Below are 24,772 nucleotides of genomic sequence, written 5' to 3' on the forward strand. Positions count from 1 at the left end.
ATATACCATTATTATATATACTTGGTGTTTGTCTACAAAACATAAAGTCTCACAGTAAATTAACCAATTCTGTGAGGAGGACTAGTTAGTTATATAATAATATAGTTAGTAACTATTAAAATAATCATATAAAAATACGAAAAATAAAACTAAGATGTTTGTTCACGTTCCATATTCTATATTTTGAAATAATACCCGTAGGTCACGGATATCCGGGGTCTGGGTTGTACCAAGATTGAGAGTGGTTGAGATTTGTGAAATCTTCAACTGTAATAAAAAACGAGAGGGATCCATGCTACTGAAACGTTATATCAATTTTTGGTTATATCGACCAAGACCAGGCCAATTCTACAGATCGTAGTGTATGCTAGCTAGCTAGCGCTAAGCTAACACTGATTCAATGTCGCCATATGTTTGAACCAAATGCTGTACAACACAAACAAGTTGTAAACCATTAATACTTACGCTCACACGTATAGTGATGCAGCTGTGTTTGAACCAAATGCTGTACAATAACGTAACAAACTCTGATAGGACACATAGGCTGTCGTGTGTATGTATTCCAGTAAATATAATAACGCATCCGTTATTGCATACGCATAAACAACAAACTAACTTTTATCAATGCATCAATTTGGTCATTCAGTGGCGTTTTACTGTAATGCAAAGTAAGTAGCGTTAGCTGATACATTAGCCAAAGTACCGGTAGTATCTGACTACCCATAATGCATTACGGCGATAAGGGAGACAGGGCAAACGGCATAGTCATACACCATAGTCTGTATTCAATCGTTTTCAATTCAAACCTGAAATTGAAACCTCAATCTGTATTAATCAAATTTAGTTCAAAGCTTAATAGGCTTATAGCCTATCAAAAATCATCATGGTGATGTCACAATTGGATCCGGAGTGGGAAAAAACATGGGAAAATACATAATATCACACATGAATGATGAAGTTGACTGGAATGTTTCAGTGTGTCATGTTTACCTGTGAATTTGTGGGTGCGTGTGTTTGTGGCTGGCTGTGAATATGTGTGTGAGTGGGTGGGTGGGTGGGTGGGTGTGTGTGTGTGTGTGTGTGTGTGTTGCCCGGATGGAATCTACAGAATAGCCTTGGGAATACCCAGAATGCTTTGCTATACATTAGTAGGCTATACTAGGTAAGATAGCCTGCTCAACATGCAATTATGGAATATTTGAATGGTGGATACATTGTACATTGTATTGTACATACATATAAGTGGGCATGGGAGGAAACAACTGTGGGGCCTCTATGGGTGAGTCAGAGAAATACGTGAGCAAGCAGCTATTCATAGCTTTCAAGGGGGCGTTACGTGTTGCCGGGAACGCCCACCTGATCTCTCCGCTATTCGTAGCTTTCAAGGGGTGTTACGTGTTGCAGGGAACGCCCACCTGACGGTCAAAAACAAACAAGTTTATTTAAAACGGAAGTGATTGCGAAATCGACAGAACACCGGCCGTGGTAATAGACAATGTCACGTGGGGGATGGGGTGGAAAGGGGAAGCCTGGGGGCCGGTTGAGTCAGAGAAAACATCAACAGGCAGTGGAATCTGTCGTTGGTGTTGGGGGTGAGATGGGATGGGAGGGGAAGTCTGGGTCTCTATGGTTGAGATAGAGATTGTGAAAATGGTCGCCGCTGTTAACAAATATTAGTTTAGTAGCTCCTAAAATGGGGCAAAATGCATTTTGGCCGAGATCAAAAAATTGTTGTTAGTTGGGATCAAAAATGCTGCTGCTGCTGCGCTCTGCCGTCACTGCCTCTCTCAAAGAAACTAACAGCTATGGCTTTGTGATTGTACTCAGCTGATCGCTCTCGTCCTTATAAAGGGAAGTGCTTCCTGTCGTGGAGTTGCGTCATAGAGGCGTTCAGCACGCAGCAAGCCTCTTCGTGACAAGAGACGTGCTGCGTGCTGCACGTCTCTTGTCACGAAGAGACGTGGTGCGTGCTGCGGAAGTCGTTGGTGTTTCACAAGTCGCGTCCATAACAACAGCGAGCAAAAGAGATATTACCCACTATGTAAAATGATCCAGCTGGGTTTGCATAATGATTGCTCAAATGTATTTCCCCCGAGATCAAAAAAAAACGCTGCTATTTTATCGTGAGCTGTGGTATGGGGTAAAATGGGGAAGTGGCCTTTGGAGGCCTTTTGAAATAACCACTTTCCACAAGAAAAGTGTTTTTTAAGCACAAGACAAAAAATGGAGAAGTACACTTTGGAGGCCTTTTGAAAAAATCACTTTCCACAAGAAAAGTGTTTTTTAAGCACAAGACAAAAAAATGGAGAAGTACACTTTGCAGAACTATTGAAATAACCACTTTCCACAAGAAAAGTGTTTTTTAACCCTAACCCTAAAAAATGGAGAAGTACACTTTGCAGAACTATTGAAATAACCACTTTCCACAAGAAAAGTGTTTTTTAACCCTAACCCTAAAAAATGGAGAAGTGCCCTTTGCGGAAGTACTGAGAAATTGATTTTTACCCAAAAGAAATCACTTCCCCTTTTCAAAAAAGCGGAAGTGCCCTATTGAGGAAGTTCTAAAAAAATATTATTAATTTGTTTTTCAAGGGGTGCTAACCCTACACTACTACTCACACACGTTGTTGGTGAGGACCTGTAACGTTAACGTTTTGTTATTTGCGCCGTTCAAGTTGGTGGTAGTGAGAGCCACTGCTTCATTCAGTCGCCTGGCTCTGTGCTGTTAGCACAGAGGCTAATAGTAGCCTATCGAAGCCTGCTGGTCTCCGTGAAGAGCTCAGCTGTCCAGTTGTTAAGGAACGCATTGCAATGAATGGCATTACCGCACCGCAGCAACTTAATTAATTATTAATTATTCGCCCCACCCCCGCCAATGACGATGCCATCGTGGATCACGATGGATAATTTACTGACATCGCACAATCCTAATATCAGGGTATCTGTGCGGTCTTGAAAAGTATAAAAAAATGTATTAAGTATTGAAAAATGAATCATCCATCCATCTTAAACCACTTATCCAGGATCGGGTCACGGAGGTGGCAGTTCCAGCAGGTGACCCCAAACTTTCTCTTTCCCTGGCCACATTAGCCAGCTCTGATTTGGCGATCCCGAGGCATTCCCAGGCCAGTGTGAAGATATAGGGCTCTATTCTCCCACAGGCCATCGGCGCTATTACGGGCCTTAACCGCAAAAAAACGTGCCTTGCGCCTGTTTCGGCAAGATAACAATAGGCTTTAGGCTGCCAAATGCGCTTTAGGCCGAATGGGCGTGGCGCAGTCCCAAAGTGGGCGTGTCGGCGCTAAATACCAGCCTAGTGATATCTTGGGACCTGGCCTACATTTAGCGCTTTGCGCTTTTGAAAAGCAGGCCTATTCTGTGCCTTCACTGCTTCTTCTCTGTCACCCTTCTCTCTCTCTCTCTCTGAGTTCCCAGCATGCATTGTGTTTCTCCATTTCGCTACTAAATAGCAAACAAATGAGCCAAAATAGATATAAAAGGTAGTTCTAAATTAATGTGTAATGGTAACACAGCCTGCCATTGTCAACATTTCAATATTGGACCAAATAAAACATTGAAATGAAAACACCACCCTATGTGAAACATATATGTCCTCCTGGGCCTATATATACCCCTTGTCGAGTTAACGTGATTTAGAGAAGTAACAGCGGAACGCGCTTCGGAAGCGCTTCTAATGGCATCTGCTATACTGTGATGTCCCTCCAATAACTTGGCCCTATTTCACATTTAGTTTTACAATAAAAACACATTTATGCAATGACTTGACATAATGTAGGGTATATTTATGTGCATCATCCTTCCTGCAGCAGGCGAGAGAAAATGATGTCTTTCTGGACAAACTTTCACCAATCTAATAGGCTATATTTTTCTAGCTGATGCATAGAACATTATTTTCACTTTGATCTTGCTATAGTGTAGCGTATTTACATGCTTGCAGTATTTAAACTGCAGTTAGATTGGTTTGAGAAGCATCATAATATGGAATAATAGCCGATATATGGAGACAGACGGGATGAAGGGAGGTGGGGGGGGGGGGGGATCAGAGGCTTGGGTTTCGTCTGGTTTTGCGGGACCAGTGGAATTGGAGCTAAAAAGGCAAGCGTGCCATTCGTTTATTGCACTTATCCAATGAGCATGACGGTGCATAATTTTACGCCTAAAAGGCGTGGTTGTAATGCTTTGGGCTGCATCTAGCGCCAGCACGACGATATCAAGTGCGCCTGTCCACGCCCACTGCTTTGATCTGCGCCTGCCGCTCGGCCTAGAAACTGCGCCGATGCAACGATAGGGGCCCTTATCTCTCCAACTAGCCCTGGGTCTGCCCCGTGGTCTCCTCCCAATTGGACATGCCTGGAAGACCTCCCTAGGGAGGCGCCCAGGTGGCATCCTTACCAGATGCCCAAACCACCTCAAACAAATCAATTTATGGAAAATTAAGGTCCTGAAAAAGCATTAAAGAGTCTTAATTGCCAGTTTACGAGGTATTAAAGTTTGTAGCTATTGTGCTGATGGTGTTAAATGGGCATATATCACCTCATATCGTTCGCAGACCCCTGATTTGAAATGAAATCGTATTGTGGCAGACTTTGTGATATCAGCAAATATCGTATCCTAGTCCAAAGAATCTATAATATTGTATCCTGATCAAACTTGGGATTTACACTCCTATCGCTAATGTGATGAAAGTTATGGAATTATTAGCTAAGCTACACTGCTATAACATTGGGTGCTCACCTGACTCAAACTACTTCTACTAACCTGTCCTCCGAAGGCTATTTGTCCTTTAACATTTAGAATAGCAGACCAGAGGAGGCACTACTGCAGTGACCAGGGCATATACCCCTAATCCAGCTTTCCACCCGCAGACACGGCCAACCGTGCCTGTATGGACGTGTTACCTCCAGCTTGGAGGTTTGAACCTGCAACCCTCGTGTTGGTAGGCAGGGAATCTTACCGCTACTATCCAGATGCCCAGTTATAGTTAGGTTGTCTTTGACACAAACAAATTTAGATATGTACAGGGTAGTTATTTGTTTGATAAATGGAGCTATTTATTTAAAATTGAGTGGACAATGTATCCTCCCCCCACACACACAAACGGGTCTATGTTCAGTTGGCATACAGATAATAAAAAAAAAACACTAAATAGACATTGAAGGGATAGTTCACATTTTTTAAAGTCTAGCCCTCTACTTAGCAATGATGATGTTGATTGGTTAGTGTTATTTCTCAGCATAATCCATGCTGTTCCTCATAATACTCTGGAAAGTTCAATGGGGTATGTACTGACTGAGGCTCACTAAAATGTCATCCACAAAATAAATTTCAGTGAGCCTCAGTCAGCTTCTACATACAGGAGCGTGACCCCATTGACCTTGCTTTAGTTTTTGCCCAACTTTCCAGAGCTACTATGAGGAACAGCACCATTGCTAAGTAGCAAAAAGGGCTAGATTAGACTTTTTTTAAGTGAACTATCCCTTTAACACATGCTTCTGTAGAGTTCGAGGGGATGCAGTGACCATCATATGACTGGATATGATAGTGATGGTTATGACAGTGAGTAACATTGGGTCATCTGGATCCTTGGCTATGAGCATCAGTTTGCAGTTTAGTTTTTATTCCTCTGGGTTTTCACAATGTTTCCTGTAGCAACACTCAGCCTTCTTGAGGCGTCCTCTCTGCCCCTGGTAGGATTGACTTTTCCCCAGGAGGGTCTGGTGAGACGTAGGAGGAGCCCGGCCTGGAGTCACCCACACAGGGCCTAGACCAGTGATACTCAACATGCGGGCCGCGTGGCCTGCGATGGAATTGCAATTTTTTATTATTATTATTTTTTAACAGTGCACCTGAACGCAACATGCAAGATACCCGCTGAATAAGTGTCTAAATGTTCATGTCATTCTGGCCAATTCTCCACTTCTGTTATAGCATTTCAGTCTGGAATATGGAATATCTTTCAATAATCTATGATTTAGCTGCTAAATTGTCAAATACCGCCGTCTGCTTGCTACCCAGGCACTTATGTATGTACTTAACCTAACTAACTTAACCTAACTAACTGCACAACATTGTCAGACTAAACTCTGGCTGACACCCCAAAAACCTACAATCTGCTACAGAAAAATTTATATTGTTTGTTTATTAACTGGCCCCTGGCCTTCCATCATGTCACGAAAGTGGCCCCCGGGCAAAGCAAGTTGAGTATCCCTGGCCTAGACCCTCCATGCACCGAAGGGTCTTGCAATACTGCGGTGTAGCACTAACTCTATTGCAGCGGATTGGGCATGATCAACCCTTCAGCAGGCAACGTTGCAGACAGAGTAGGAAGGCTGATCCGTGAGCGGCTGCTTCTGGGACGCGGGTCGGGGTCTTAATCGGCCTCGGCTCGGTCTACTGGGCGAGGGTGTATGATGTTGAGAGACCCGAAATGTACAAACTCCATTCTTCCATTATTTGCATTCCTCCATTATTCACCAAGCCAGCTCATGATTTAACGTATATTATGGGTATTGTTATAATTCCTGTTGTCTTTTTTGAATGTCATGGATATTGTTGTCTTTTGTGAATGTCTAATTATTTGTTATTGTTCTGTTCCACAGATGCTGTTGTAAACCACTTTCCAGGGGCCAAGAAATCGGATATCAGAAAATCCATCAACACTCGAATCTGCGAGCTAAGGCACCAGGTGAAGCGCAAAAGCGTCAAGGTTAAATAAGATAAGTCTCTGTTCTTTTTTTTTTTTTTTTTTCCACACCTTTTACACACTGTTTAAATAAGTGAAGACACAAGATGGACTGTTAACCAGGATAACAGACTGTTCTTTTGGGCCGTTTATTTCTTTGCTTTTTCATGGTTCACACAGGTCCTTGAAAGTTTGTATTTGAAAAAAGCAAGGCCTTGGATGTTTTGAAAATAGACATTGTTCATTGAAAGTGCTTGAAATGTATATTTTGTGTAAATATTATTTTACATAATGGATAAGTTCACCCAACAGTGAAAATTCTGTCATTCACCCCCATGCCAGTAGAAGGTCAGGTAACGTTTTTTAGTCTACAAAACATTTATGGTGTGGAGACCAACTTCACCCATGGAATTAACTGTAAAACATGTAATATTGCAGAATTTTTCCATAATTGATACAAGTATATATAATTATCAAAATTAAAAGTAGACAATTATTGTATGAACCTAAATTATGTCATCATTGTAAAATAGGCCTATAGAGAAATTATTCCATTTTCGATTGAGGTATTTTGAGAGGTGGGTCGGTCTTGCGTGGGACCCTTACGTCACCTCACAACTTGGTTTTCACTTTGAGAAAGATGCCAGGTCACCCAAAAAAAACCAAGAATGATCCTATCCCCTAAATAAAAATGGAACAAACCGAATTTGGAACAAAATCAAACCGAATTTGGAAAAAATAAAATTCATTTCATATGGCCCTACATGGGGGTGACCAGATAATGACAGAATTTTCATTTTTGGGTGAACTTATCCATTATCCATTAGTAAAACAGCACAGTTTGTTTTATTATAGACAAAGACATTGGTCATTGAAAGTACTTATTTATTATTTATTTATTATTATTTGTATATTAAGTCTTTATATATATTTTACTTTAGTAAAAGTTTTAGCACAGCACTGCTGAACTTTATAGACAAAGACATTGTCCATTGAAAGTGCTTGAATTTATTATTTATTTATTATTTGTATGTTTTGTGTTTAACACAGCACTGTTTAGAAATGTTCACACATTGAAACCTTTCATTTTAATTGTTGTCTGATCTTCTAAGTCTCAGAAATTCTCAAGGTTTTAATAGGCCTGTGTCTGTGCCAGCTTGCTCTCTACCTCAGATTCTCAGGGTTGTAATAGGTCTGTGTCTGTGCCTGGGTCCTAATTAAAAAAATAAAGGTGGCTTTTGATAGATTTACCCATTAGTCTGTGTTAATACATGGTATAAGAGTGTGTACATATATTGCTCATACATGTACCGGTACATATATTCCACATACATGTATATATTCATATATTTGTACATATATGTTACAATGTACATGTCCATATATTTCACATAATGTTACATACATATTCACATACGTATCCATATATTGCACATACATGTTTCCATATATGTGCATATATTTCATAAATATATGTTACCATATATATGTACATATATTGCACATACATGTTCCCATATATTTCACAAATATATGTTACCATATATATGTACATATATACATATATTTCATAAATGTATGTTACCATATATATGCATATATTGCGCATACATGTTCTCATATACATGTGCATACATTGCACATACATGTTACAATATATAGGTACATATATTTCACATGCATGTTTCCATATACTTGTAGATATATTTCCGATACATGTTCCCATATAAATGTAGTCATATATCATATATGTTTACATATATGTACCCAGTATTTATCACATATAAATCTAAATACATTATGGAGGGTATTTTTAAATATAAAATTACATATATTATGAGACATAAACACATATATTATATATTCATATTCAATATATTGCCATATCTGAAAACGGTAATTCCTTATATATTATTCACTATATTGAGATATATTGAAATATATTGATGCAATATATATATATATTACATAATATATATATCAACATTATATTATTCTATATATAGCTCATACATTTTCAAATATATAATATCTTGCAATATATTGCAATTTAATATATGACATATAATATATTGTAATATATTGTAATATATTTCATGTAATATATTGGGAAATATATTTTCTTTGCATAAGGGCTGGGTTCATACAATGTCCTTTAAAGTAGGCTACCTATACTTTTCATACCTGGAGAAATTCAACAAATGTTCAATAAATACATTTTATATTGATTGTTTAGGCCTAATTATTTGTAAAGTCACAAGACATTAGAGATGTGTGTAGTTCATTTTGCTCTCAAATGCACCAGGTTGATGAATTTTACTTTAAAATGTAAAAAAAAAATCTTAGGGGGGAGAATCCCCCCGGACCCCCCTTGAGGGGCAAGCCCATCCCATAGCCAGCTACTTTTTCTATCTGGCTGGCTACTCAGAAATGTGGGGGAACCCCCTGATATACCTTATAGGGCTATATGATTCAGATTAAGTTGTTCTATATACTCTCATATTTTGTCTTGTATATCAGTCACGGAAGCTTTTTTATCCGCCGTTATAACACTGCCGGTGCCGCGTGAGAAAGCTGCCTCGAGTCAAAAGTATAGTTTACCCACTTTTTTTTTTACCACTACAGCACTGGCCGAGTGGGCTTGTCCTGGCTGAGATGGTTGGTGGGCACTCTGTCTTCTACAGCCATGTGGTGGGTCCAGTGGATTGATTGGTTTGCTTGGCTGATAGACTGGTGGTGTGTGCGAATGAAGAAGTCCACATTGTCAAATACAATTGAATAGGTGGGTGGTGGAGTTGACTGGGTTGATGGTGCTGCTACAGGCAAGAAGCTGATGCCCAGATCTGCCATTTCAGCATCTGTTAATGAACTGAAGGTTAACTCAGCTGTGCCATCACCTGTTCCCAGCTCAGTCTGCGGACATGTCTGTAAAGTGGCACTGGGGATGCCAGCAGCTCCCTGTGTGGAGATGGTGTTCTCCGACGCACTTTGTGTTTCCTCTGTATAAAAACAAACAAACATTTAAAAATCTTTACACATAAATGGACACATAAAAGTAGCATCGCACATCGAAAAAGATACCATTGCAGTCACAATACAAACCATGAACACCAAAACTAATGTCTGGCCTTTCTCACCTGACAAGATTAACTGCTCCATGCTTTGGGCAGCCCTGCCAAGGTCCATCGCACCCGCAGTGTCACTTAGTGGGCTTGTTCCAGTAGTTCCAGCTGCATCCACTGTCCTGCAAGTGTCTTCTACTGCTTGGCCAGCAGCGTCTGTGTCTCTGTCTTCCTCAACTCGGTTGGAGGTTAGGAAGATTTCGTTGGCTACTTTCAGGAGGTGAAAATCCTCGCCGCACGTTTTTGACAATTGGTGTTGTTTTAATACAGCGTTTGTATGCGCTGTTGTTATGCCCAGTTTGCATAGCCTTTTAAAAACGGCTTTCTTTGCCCCGCCATACTGTAGGACACTATTCACGTAGTATGCAAAAGCTGATAATCTGGGTTGCCTTCCTCTCAAAGCTATAGCAGCAGCTGCAGCAGTGGAATGGGGAGACTGGTTTGTGATTTTGTCAAAAATGGAAAAAAGGAATGGTGACATACGCTGGAGATCTGACAACAAGTTCTCAAATGAAAACGCCTTCATATCATCTGCTGATGACCGCCACAGCATAAAACCGTTAATTTGGCTACAGAGTATTTTGGTCTCATCCTCTATGACTTGAAGGACATTTTCCTTGAGTTCTCCAAAAAGCTCTTGGTGTCTAACTATCAGATTAGCTGCCGACCAATTTCCCCTTGTAATGTGTTCCACGATCCCTGCTGTGTTGTTGTCGCACACTGTCTTCCTACCCCTGATAGTAACCTGAAAGACAAAGCAGAGGGTTCATTAGTAAGTAACCATTACTGCCACTATGCTTATTTCATATGCATCATAATCTGAATCAGTTTTATTGACCAAGTATTTGTTCACATAAAAGGATTTTTACTCTGTTTTGAGTGGCTCTCAATGTACTGACACCGGATACAGCTCCAAACAAGGACAACAAAGCTGAACAGAGTCAAACATAAATATTTGCTATGTACAGACATAAATATACAGTACACCGTATACATAAAAAGCTGGATATAGCTGGATGTAAACAACACTGAAATTAGCAAAGACAGCAATGGTGCAGCATGCAAAGTTGCTGGAATAAATTCTGCAATTATTCATGTTAGATTAGGTTAAATTAGGTGTTATTTGGGGTAAGTAGTTAACTGTTAAACTCCAAATTATAATCTCGATTTTGTAGGTAAAGTGGATGATAGGTTTGAAAGGTTTATTGCACATTGACTTGCACAGGGCAATCACATGAGAATCGAGTCTGCTCTAAAGTTTACACTCCCTACCCCCCACCTCACTAGGTAGGTAGCATTGGGGGATGGGCTGTGGGGCATGGTGAGAAGAAAGGGAAGTGTATCTCCATCCTAACTCCATCTATAGAGAGGAATGCATGGCAATAACAAGCAATAACAGTCTAGAAGAAATAACAAATTAAAAAAATCAAAGGCCACAGGTTTGGCGCAAGATCATTAGATCAGACTAACAATTAGACAGCAAACAATTGGCAGCGCCAGGTACAGGTTAAACAGGAGGCGACCATTTTCAACGTTATGTTTCACAATACAAACTTACCTCTGTCAGACTTCGCCGTGCAGGCATCGCAGTTGTTGGCTTTGCCAACCTGTGGGTTGGGGTCGTACTAGGGGTGTGGGCTGGTGTCTGGATTGGTGTTTTGGGACGCATTTTCTTTTTGTCTCTTGGTGTTTTGGAAGGTGTTGGCTCCCTGTCCCGTTTCTCTGACCTGACTGATCCAGCTGGCTCGCCACTGTCGTCGGGGATCGGTCGTGTTTCGATGGTTGAAGTAGTTGGTTCTGGAGCTGGTCTTGCTTCTTTCTCAGCTTCTTCCCATCGTCTGAAATTGGAAAAGGAATCTTCCATTCTACTCAGCAAGCGATAGCACAACCTACAGATCCTACTGGGTCGTGAGGCGTCGTTCGATAGCGTTAACCCTAACGCTATCAGACGTTCATTGACATTTTTTCTGCTGGCGTCCTTTTTATCAAATATATTTGTGGTCTTCGATAATATGCCATTTATGCGCATATTTACCTTGCACAAACGGCACAAATCGCCTAACTCCATGATAACTGCTATGCTAAAGCTGTTCTGTAGTTCTTTTGTGTCCTCCGGGTCGCAAACGTGACGTCAGAGGCATGGTGATCTGATTGGTTGAAGTTAACAGTAACACCCACCAGTGGTGATAGACAGGTCATCCAATCACCTGCCAAGTAGCTTGGAAAAAGTGCCCGCCTCCGTCAGCGGGTCTGGTTACTGCATTCCCAGATCGACTGGTTTAGTGAAACGTATGTGGAGCTATACCGTCCATCTGGCAGCGTCAGGTTATAGCCAGCCCACATGGCTATCTAAAGCACAACACTAGCAAACAAAACCAAATTAAACGGTAGGTGGTTGGTTCGTTGGTTGTGAGTCAGGCTGAGGGTAGACTCAGCCCTCAGTCTTAATCCGTTTCACTCCTGTAAGACTGAGAATATTACTATTTAAATCTTTGCATAACGTTAGGTGGCGCTGTTGGAAGCCTTGCATCGGAGAACCAATCATGAGTGTTGTGGGCGGGCCTGCTTTCTGGGGGCAGTGACGCTCATGCAGAACCAGTGTCTCGCAAAACATCGCCGCGTTTGCGGAGAAACATATTAATCACTTAGAAACAAACATAACCTGTTAATAGGGCGTGTTTCATCCGGCCCCGGCGGCTAGAGGTCTTTTCCCCAGCGATAAACCCGACTCCCGAGGCTAACGTTACAGAGCCTGCTGATGACTCACAGTAGCAAGCGGACCACTTCCGGGTAGGAAAAATTATTGTAAAATAAACAACAGGTATAAACTCTCTTTGCAGCACATCGGTGTCTTGCTCTATATTGGAACTATGATAAATGGCATTGCCGCTACCAAATAAAATTCTAATAATAAATGTAGGCGTGTCTGCTGCCGGCCGTTCTCGCCGGGCTCTGACAGACAGTTTCTGACAGTGAAATTCCCAGACGTTTGGTGGCGCAGCTCACCAAACGTCTGGGAGCCGATACTAGGCTGAGGGAGGCTCTGCTAACGCTAGTTAGCTGGTGGTGACGCTAATGCTAGCAAACACAGTTGAATTGGGTTTGAGCCAGGCTAACCGCGGCAACGTTAGAAACAGAACCAAATTGGCAGTAACGTTAGTTTGTTATGACTCACATACTTCCAATGTAATCCAGGAATTTAAATATAGTGTTCTTACCTCAAGAAGGGCGCGCATAATCCTGCAAATTGTGCAAACAAAACTATCTTTCCCGAGTCCAGCAGAACCAACCACTCTGACTGACGAGTGTGTGTTGATTGTTGCCAGATCTCGAGAGAGAAACAAGCAACCAAGTATGGAAACAAGCCCAAGCTACTATACAGAAAACACAAGCCAAAAGTCGCTTACAATAAGTAGATTTGGCAACAACGCGAAGCATGTAGCACACGATGATTGACGACAATAAGAGCCAATGAATTGAATGAGAATTGGGGGGGCACACGGGGTGGCCAATCAGATTACAGTGGCCAGTGCCCCCTGTGCAACCCTGTAAGCCCCGCCCCTGGGTACAAGTAGTACGAGCGAAATTCTGCTTGGTTCGCTCTCAGAGTCGGAGAGCAAAACCGGGTCGCCATTGAACAGCGCCAGCAATTTGGATTGGACAAAGCATTTAAATAAAATACACTCAGAATTCACATTATTACTAATTTGAAAAGTAATAAAGGCACACTTCAATATTATACAATACAAATACATTTGTTGTAAATGTACAGGATTACCAGCAAAGACAACCCACACCACGACACCAAAGAGGCGGCCATTTCAGCGCCAGTTTGGTTCGTGGGAGGGGGGGGTTTGCAAAAGCGGGGGGAAGTTGCTGAAGGCGAGGGGTGGGGTTTAGGGGAGGGGGGCGGGAGGGGGGGGGGGGGGGGTTTGGGGGAGTGCGTGCCTGACCATGTGTGTTGGCCTATGAGTCCTTAAGCTTCTGGCATACTCTTCGCGCACGCGCTGGAGGCGGGGCTCCGAGGAGGGCGCGCGCACTCTGCGTGGGCCAAAACAGAACATACTCAGTGCGCAGCTCCAGGCTCCAGGCAGTCTGAATGAAATTGAATGTAACGTTCCCAATTCTATGTATTAAATTATAAAAAACGACCCTCAACATTTGGGAAGGCTAAGCCACACAACTAGTTCGTTATAATCGAACGCCATGGTTCAAAGGCAACTTTAGACGGTGAGGACTCAATCACAGCAGATATCCACTGATAGCCTACCACAGAGATCTCACAGGCACAGGCAGCAAAACCCAAAGCGCTGATAGAAAAATCTCCATGGACGCGCCGCGCTGCGCTCAGGCCTCGCCCCCCGACACGCCCCGTGCGATGACGTCATAATCGCCGTGCGCCCTATGCCCTTGGCTGGGCGCGAAGAGTATGCCACAAGCTTTAGGGTCCATGTGTGTATATGTGTGTGTAAGTCTGAGCCCCCTCCTGGCTGAAACACAGCGGTTGCTGTAGAGATGGCCTCGGTTTTACCAGTCCAAAAGTCAGGCATCAGATGTCAGGGTGGGGGGGGGGGGGGGGGGTGAATGTTGGAAGCGCAGGTTGCAGTCAAAGCTTCTGGAGAGTTTTGCTGCTAGTGTCCTTGACGGCTGATAGCAGGTGGGGGGGGGGGCAGATTAAATCAGATGTTTGGGTTTCCCCGGTGGGTGCAGCGATCAACAACATTCCTCACACGAGTCAGTCCTGGTCCTCAATTTTAAACACTTCGGCGCAGCGGCAGTGATATCTCCAAGAGGTAATCCATTTTTACGATTCAGATCAGAAATCGCAACAGTCCAAGGACTCACTGCCCCGCTCATCTCGTTTATCATGACGTGCAGCCTAGGGTCAATGACTGCTGTCTTCCCGTATCCCGCGACGAAGGTCCCATCTGGGCAGAGAGAGAGAGGGGGGGGGGGGGGGGGTTCCCCGGACCCCACAATAATTTTGTCGATTGCGTTGAGAGACCAGCCATATAATCCATATTTGTAGTTTCGAAGAGACAAATGCAAGATTGGCTCCGGGTAGCAAAAGCAGAGGGATAGGGAGACGGAGAGGGGAAGGGAGTAGGAGAGGCAGACGAGGAGAAATGCGACCGCCTCGGTTGAAAGCTTGTCCTGTTCTCGCACACGTGTGTGTGTGTGTGTGTGTGTGTGTGTGTGTGTGTGTGTGTGTGTGTGTGTGTGTATGCATGAATGACAGATGACTGGATTGGCACTGGAAGTGTTTATCACAGCATCTCTTCGATGATGATGTGTCTGTGTGAAATGTTGATAAGTACTTAGTCAGTTTCAGAGGTGAATGAAAGTGTGAGGATGGAGAAAGCCAGATATGTGTTTCTTAATTCCTGAAAAGCTGACTGAAGTGTTTCATTCTGCAGCAGCACAGAACTGTACTGTCATCCCCAGAGCAACATTCTCCCTCTTTGTATTCACACAATAGGACACATATGGGTGATAATGTCACGGGTCGAGACTGATTTGTGACGTTGGTGTTATGCTGTGTGTAACTGTTTGGACCCAAGAGCAAAGACGACAGAGCCAGGAGTCAAATAAACGTCTTTACTTGAAGACTTTGAACACAGGAACAAATAAACAATAAACAGCATTGAAGCTTAAAGCTAATTCTAGCCTATGTAGTCGGAGGGCCGACGAATAAACTAATTATCTTTAGACAGAGGAATCATGAGAATAGTCCAGCACAAAGTTCACTGAGGTCCTTCCATAGAGTCTCGAACAGGAGTAGCCAGAGCACAGCGGCAGCTTGGCAACGATCAGCACTGGAGTCTGCAAGCAGAAGAGGTTGTAAAGGCTGCCAACCAGGTGCAAAATATCACAGTAATCAAGATAATTATGTCATGGCCTTTCCTATAGGCTAGTCTCTCCCGCCGCTGTTATGAGCGCGGGATCTCTGTTCAGCACCCTGGACAGCGACGGCCCTGCGCGTCCGGGTTGCCGGCGCTCCGTCTGCTTCAGCAACCCAGATAGTTCCTTGACCACGGCCTGATGCCGACTCCCTGAGTCGTGCTCCCAAGGGTGTGTCAGTTGGGTTGGGAAGGGACTATGTAGCCAGAGACAATGGGCCCTATTCTCCCACAGGCCTTCGGCACAAAAACTGGCCTTACACGAAAAAAAACGTGCCTTGCGCCTGCCTCGGGAAGATAGCAACATGGCTTTAGGCCCCCAAATGCGCTTTAGGCGAACTGGGCGTAGCGCAGTCCCAGAATGGGCGAGAATGGGCCTATTCAGTGCGCTAGTTGCGCGGAGCGCTCCTCTGCCCTTTCCTCTGTCCCTTCTCTCTGTGTCACTCCCTCTCTCTTACTCATCAGTCTGACAGGCACAATACGGACTGCTTGAAAAAAAGTTCGCCGGTTCTCTCTCTCTCTCAGAAAAAGTAAGTTGTTCTACCGTACATAGTATAACAACATGACAGTTTTTTCTAACATGACAGTTTTGAGCCTGTGACATTCAGAGGCTATTACATCATCCTACCTTTGCAGTGAAGGAACGAGATCATTCTGGGCAAACATTCACTGCCTGCCTTCCCTGCAACAGCCAGACATGTGAAATCTCCCAGCATGCATTGGGCTAATCCATTTCGATAATAAATTGCATCGAAATTAGCCTAAATTGATAGAAAGGTACATCGAAATAGATCTAAATAATGTGTAATGTTCCCACAACATGCTATTGTAGAACATTTCAATATTGGACAAAATAAAATCGCGAAATCCAAACACAACCCTATGTGAAACATGAAACATATATGTCATCCTGGGCCTATATATATCCCTCGTCGATTTAACGTGATTTAGATAAGTGACAGCGTAACGCGGTTCTACTGTCATGTGCTATACTGTGATGTCTGCTCCAATAAATTGGCCCTACTTCACATTTAGTTTTACAATAAAAACACATTTCTGCAATGACTTTACATAATGTAGGCTATATTTATGTGCATCATCCTACCTGTGCAGCAGGGGAGAGAAAACGATATCATTCTGGACAAACTTTCACCAATCTAATTAATCTCATCATATAGGGATAGGCTATATTTTTCTAGCTGATGCATTTAGAACATTCTTTTCACTTTGATCTTGCTATAGTGTAGCGTATTTACATGCTTGCAGTATTTAAACTGCAGTTAGATTGATTTGAGAATAATATGGAATAATAGCCAGACAGACAGAGGGGATAAAAGGGGGGGGGGGATCAGAGCCCTCGGCTTTTCTGAAGCCGGACTGGATCGCTCCGTGGAATTGGAGCTGAAAAGTGAAGCATGTGATTTGTGTACTGCACTTACCCAATGAGCAGATTTTTTACGCTCATTTTATGCTTAAAAGGCGTGGTTGTAATGCTTAATGCTGCGTGTAGCGCCGATACCAAAATATCAAGTGCGCTGGTCACTGATCTGCGCTGCATCTGGCGTTGAGCGCAGTTCATAGGCCGATGCAACGATAGAGCCCAATAGGTGGTGTATGGTGTACTGTGTCTGGGGGGGCGCTGTATTTGACTAACCTTGACTCCTAGGTGATCCTCCCTTCCCCTCGTAGGAGAGATGCCGCCATGCCCATAAAAGGAGAACGCCGAGATGGCCCAGCAGACCGGGGGAGAAGCAGACGTGACGGTGGGAACAACAGAGCCTGCGAGACGCTACACTCAACGCTTGCTATGCTGCCAGAAAGGGACGGTCGTATCCTGGATCATAGTGACAGTGGCGTGTTTGTTACGCAGCTACATTTTTTATTACTTTCCTGCTCTGTGTCTCTAAAGCCCGATGCCGATCACTGCTGGTGCCGCTGTGGGTTTCCTCCTGTGTGCCGCTGTGGGTTTCCTCCTGTGTGCCGGCCGCTCCCGCCAGCCGCCCACCATGGCGGACCTGTGGCTGTGACCTGCTGTCCCGGGACTGACGTTCTCCGCCTCGGATCCTGGTATCACGTGACCGGGTCCCTGCACCTGGCCACCGCTGCTGCGGCCTCCTGCCCCGTCCTCGCGCCGCCGTGGGGGATTGGATAGCCCAAGCCTGCGGATAAAGCATGACTGAGTTGTGACGGACATTTTAATCAATGACTTTCTTTTGTTTGTTGTTAGTGATTGTCGCCATGTAAATGCAGCTTGCACTCATTATAGCCTATTACAGGACATTGTATTTAATCTGGATTGCTCTTCCTAAACCCACCTCCTCTTGTCACCTGTTTGCTGTGCCCGCCATAATTGATGTTTGCAGTGATTTCTTTTGCAGCGTGGCTGCCGTAACCTAGCAGTGTGAATTGATTTCCTGTGCACTGTGTCTGCCGTAATTATCCTGGTTGTAGTGGTTATTTTGCAGTGTGCCTGCCTTATTGCAGTGGAGTGGAAATACGAGTGACTTATAATGATAAATCTTTCTGGATCTAAAACCGAGTTGTGGAGTGTGCTGTGCTAAAACCACTTTGTAACAAGTTGCTGTGGGAGGGTTAATACAGCTGCAATTCCCCTACTGACGGTTCCTACACACCGCCGACGAGTCTAAGCGATAAACTCGCATGTACTCGCACTCGCCCTGCAGCGTGGTTGGCTGCCTTGCTGTATTTCCCTCTTCAATTGGTCGATTTCGAAATGCCCCTCCTTCCCTCGTTGCCATCTTGTCGCTCACCAGCTTGCAAAGCATGCTGGGATACCTGGCGTCAAGACATCGCAGGCGACAAGACAAGAGGAGGGGCCAAAACCGAAATAGACCAATTGAAGACGGGAATACAGCAAGGCAGCCAACCAAGCTGCAGGGCGAGTTGCGAGTACATGCGAGTGCCTGCGAGTTTATCGCTTAGACTCGTCGGTGGTGTGTAGGAACCTTGACTTTGAAACTGTTCATGTGATGACTTAACCCTTGTGTGGTGTTCGGGTCTGTGGGACCCGTTTTCATTTTTTATTAAAAGAAAAATGATACAATTAATTAATTTTTCAAACTGAGACTCACTGACTTTGGCTCATTTTCTGTGAAGAACATATATCAGAATACATATTTAATGACCACACACCATACACCCCCCCTACACATTTCTATTACATATAAGATGTTCGGGTCCACTGGACCCGGGGCTAATAGAAGTGTGGAAATTGATGTTCTGTGTACCACACACACACACACACACGCACACGCACACGCACCCGCACACGCGCACACACACACACACACACACACACACACACACACACACACACACACACACACACACACACACACACACACACACACACACACACACACACACAGCAGGCCTAGACAGTAGACAGGAGGAGGACAGAGTGTAGGTACACTGTCAACACTGTCTGCTCTCATTTTCTCGCACATTTGACCCTCTGTCTTGCGGGAATCTTTATTTTCTCACACTCTATCTGCTACAAATTGGAGGCGGGACACTATAATTATAGCTTTGCTTGTGTGTGTGTGTGTGTGTGTGTGTGTGTGTGTGTGTGTGTGTGTGTGTGTGCGTGCGTGCGTGCGTGCGTGCGTGCGTGTATGCTTGTGTCTGTGTGTGTCTGTGTGTGAATTTGAGATATTCACGGACAAGGTTGCAACATTGTTACATTTCAAGGACGGACACCTGTCTGCTCCCATATTCATTCCATATTCATATACATTTTACTGTTTTGCGGGAACCATTCTGTATTTTCTCGCGCTGCCTTCATTGCTTTGTCTGTGTGGCTCTGCATCTCAAGATGGCGGAAAGATTCTCTGCTCAGAGGGCCTTAGAGATCATTTTTGAAGAGAGAGAAGCTTTTTTCCCATTTTATCCTAAAAAATGGATAGCACTTTGATAAATGTGATCTAACAGAGGTAAATTATCAATATTAACCATATGCTCTCTTCATTGCTAGTAATTGGGATAAATTAAACATCTGGTAAGTATCTTTACATAAATTGTTATGGCTGTATTGATTTAAAAACCCAATAATGCGGCGGGTCCACCAGACCCGCAAACATTGGCTGAGTAACAAAAACATGAACAACACACAAGGGTTAATGAAGTGCTGTGCTCACCTAAACTTGATCTTTTAATTAGTTAAATAAAACATTGTATATTTTTGTATTTTACCACTTGTTCTTGTGTCCTTTGGGGTCCAGATTTTAAACTGTTTAGTCGCTTAGGCGACAATAATAGAAAGAAGAAGTGATAAAGCAGCTGAATATAGAAGAAACAAAGTCAACGTGAACACAGAGAGGCAGCAGGAGAAACGCCCGAGCTGGATGACATGTTGCACCCTGCAAATAGACGTGAAATAGGCGTGTGGATCCATTCTATTTGTGACTTTGCATTGACTTTGTGTTTGTGTTCGCCAGCGAGAATCTTAGAAATTATGACTCAATTAAGTCTGGCTGTAACCTACTAAATATGAAGAATTAGTCCTTCTGCAGCAAACAGCCATTAAGGAAGGTTGTAGCATTGGAGCCTTTCCAGCTGTCCTGGATGACAAATTCATCCATCTTGCCGTAAATATTTGCCTCTGCAACTGCTATTTTCACCTCAACACTTTTTTTTTTAAATATATTTTCCCCCCAGATTTTTTATCCCCCATTAGTGCTCATTTTAATTTATTCATCCTGGTTGCTGCTCCACCCTCTGCCAATCTGGGGAGAGCCGAAACTGGCTCCATGCTTCCTCCGAGACATGGGCAGTAGCCAGCCGCTTCTTTTCACCTGACAGAGGAAGCTTCACCGGTAGGACATAGCACGTGGGAGGATCACGCTATTCCAACGAGTTCCCCTCCCTCCGAACAGGCGCCCCGAACGACCAGAGGAGGCACCACTTCAGCGACCAGGATATTGCATGTTTTGGTGTGGGGTTCCTATATAAAGGAAACCCCCAGGGGGCACGGGGAGAACATGCAAACTCCACACAGAAAGGCCCTTTTGACGACCCCACCCAGGCGGTGGGCACTCGAGGACATGCGGACGGGCACGCACTCCTTCAGCGCTCACAGCGTCCCAGGTGGGAATTGAAACAACCCAGGACCTTCTAGCTGTGAGGCGACAGCTCTACCACTGAGCCACCGTGCCCCCACCTCAACCCTTTTAGCATAGCGACAAGAGGTAGCCCCAGCACTCTACAGTAATACACAAAGAGTATATTATAGCTATATTATACTGTAGCCTATATTGTATATATGATATATATATATATATATATATATATATATATGATATATATGTATACAGTATATGCGGGATGCGGCCCGCGGGCACCACCTGTGTGGCCCGCGATGGAATTGCATTTTTTTTTTTTTTTAACACAGTGCACCTGAACGCAACATGCAAGATACCCGCTGAATAAGTGTCCAAATGTTCATGTCATTCTGGCCAATACTCCACTTCTGTTATAGCATTTCAGTCTGGAATATGGAATATCTTTCAATAATCTTTATGACTAAAAGGCTACATTGAATTAGAAATTTAAATAATTAACTCATTGGTTTTGGATTTATTTAGCTTCAAGACTGCATTTTTGTTCGTGTGACCCTCAACACAGGCTTTGATCATCCCGGAAGAGGCATATATACACATATATGGACATACATCCGACACAAGGTCCACATATATGTCACCATACATGTACATGTATGCACTTTGCATACAAACCCACCTGAGATATATGCATATATATGTGAGGATCATATATGTGATCCAAATATAAATTGACATGTATGATCATATAGGCAATTAACATATATGAGTACTCCCATACATGTGATCATATATGCTCATGTAAGTAATGGACATATAGGATTATTCTAGCATATGTTTAGATATATGTACATATAAGCAATTAACATATAAGAATATTTCTACATATTTCCGCATATATGCAAATACAAGCAACACACATATATGTTATTCTCTTGCATATCAATATATGTGTGCATATGAGCATTAAACATATATGATTATTATTACGTATGTCAACATATATGCTCATATAATCAATTAACATATGCGGATGTTCGCATACATGTAATCATATATGTTTGTGTAAGCATTGAACATATAGGGTTAAACTTACATATGTCTACACATATGTGCATATCAGCAATTAACATATAAGAATGTACTTACATATGTAAGCATGTATGCTCATATAAGCAATTAACATATGTGAGTATTCTCATACATGTGATCATATATGTTCATGCAAGTAATGGACATACAGGGTTATTCTTGCATATGTTTAGATATATGTACATATAAGCAATTAACATATAAGAATATTTCTACATATTTCCGCATATATGCAAATGCAAGCAACACACATATATGTTATTCTCTTGCATATCAAAATATGTGTGCATATGAGCATTCAACATATATGATTATTATTACGTATGTCAACATATATGCTCATATAATCAATTAACATATGCGGATGTTCGCATACATGTAATCATATATGTTTGTGTAAGCATTGAACATATAGGGTTAAACTTACATATGTCTACACATATGTGCATATCAGCAATTAACATATAAGAATTTACTTACATATGTAAGCATGTATGCTCATATAAGCAATTAACATATATGAGTATTCTCATACATGTGATCATATATGTTCATACAAGTAATGGACATACAGGGTTATTCTCGCATATGTTTAGATATATGTACCTATAAGCAATTAACATATAAGAATATTTCTACATATTTCCGCATATATGCAAATACAAGCAACACACATATATGTTATTCTCTTGCATATCAACATATGTGTGCATATAAGCATTAAACATATATGATTATTATTACGTATGTCAACATATATGCTCATATAATCAATTAACATATGCGGATGTTCGCATACATGTAATCATATATGTTTGTGTAAGCATTGAACATATAGGGTTAAACTTACATATGTCTACATATATGTGCATATCAGCAATTACCATATAAGAATTTACTTACATATGTAAGCATGTATGCTCATATAAGCAATTAACATATATGAGTATTGTCATACATGTGATCATATATGTTCATGCAAGTAATGGACATACAGGGTTATTCTATTATGTTTAGATATATGTACATATAAGCAATTAACATATAAGAATGTTTCTACATATTTCTGCGTATATGCAAATACAAGCAACACACATATATGTTATTCTCTTGCATATCAAAATATGTGTGCATTTAAGCATTAAACATATATGATTATTATTACGTATGTCAACATATATGCTCATATAATCAATTAACATATGCGGATGTTCGCATACATGTAATCATATATGTTTGTGTAAGCATTAAACATATATGGTTAAACTTACATATGTCTACACATATGTGCATATCAGCAATTAACATATAAGAATGTACTTACATATGTAAGCATGTATGCTCATATAAGCAATTAACATATGAGTATTCTCATACAAGTGATCATATATGTCCATGCAAGTAATGGACATACAGGGTTATTCTTGCATATGTTTATATATATGTACATATAAGCAATTAACATATAAGAATATTTCTACATATTTCCGCATATATGCAAATACAAGCAACACACATATCTGTTATTCTCTTGCATATCAAAATATGTGTGCATATAAGCATTAAACATATATGATCATTATTACGTATGTCAACATATATGCTCATATAATCAATTAACATATGCGGATGTTCGCATACATGTAATCATATATGTTTGTGTAAGCATTGAACATATAGGGTTAAACTTACATATGTCTACATATATGTGCATATCAGCAATTAACATATAAGAATTTACTTACATATGTAAGCATGTATGCTCATATAAGCAATTAACAAATATGAGTATTCTCATACATGTGATCATATATGTTCATACAAGTAATGGACATACAGGGTTATTCTCGCATATGTTTAGATATATGTACATATACGCAATTAACATATACGAATATTTCTACATATTTCTGCATATATGCAAATACAAGCAACACACATATATGTTATTCTCTTGCATATCAAAATATGTGTGCATATAAGCATTAAACATATATGATCATTATTACGTATGTCAACATATATGCTCATATAATCAATTAGCATATGCGGATGTTCGCATACATGTAATCATATATGTTCGTGTAAGCATTGAACATATAGGGTTAAACTTACATATGTCTACATATATGTGCATATCAGCAATTAACATATAAGAATTTACTTACATATGCAAGCATGTTTGCTCATATAAGCAATTAACATATGAGTATTCTCATACATGTGATCATATATGTTCATACAAGTAATGGACATACAGGGTTATTCTCGCATATGTTTAGATATATGTACATATAAGCAATTAACATATAAGAATATTTCTACATATTTCCGCATATATGCAAATACAAGCAACACACATATATGTTATTCTCTTCCATATCAAAATATGTGTTCGTATAAGCATTAAACATATATGATTACTATTATGTATGTCAACATATATGCTCATATAATCAGTTAACATATGCGGATATTCTCATACGTGTAATCATATATGTTTGTCTACGCATTGAACATATAGGGTTAAACTTACATATGTCTACATATATGTGTAAATCAGCAATTAACATAGAAGACTTTACTTACATGTCAGCAGGTATGCTCATATAAGCAATTAACATTGAGTATTCTCATACATGTGATCATCTATGTTCATGTAAGTAATCCAGGGTGCAGCAGAGAGACTGGTTGGAGGGGGCGTGAACATTTCTCCAGAATTTGCATGGAAGTCCCATGATGCATTTGGGGCAGAGATTAGGGATCTAATATGGTTAATAACTCCACAGGATTTAATTTATGAAGCTTTTAAATTATATATTTGGAATCAGCTTTACGATGAGCTTCTAAATCATATATAATATATAATGTTTACAC

The sequence above is a fragment of the Poromitra crassiceps genome, assembly GCF_964638095.1.
Source record: "Poromitra crassiceps genome assembly, chromosome: 15".
In the NCBI taxonomy this organism is placed as follows: domain Eukaryota; kingdom Metazoa; phylum Chordata; class Actinopteri; order Beryciformes; family Melamphaidae; genus Poromitra; species Poromitra crassiceps.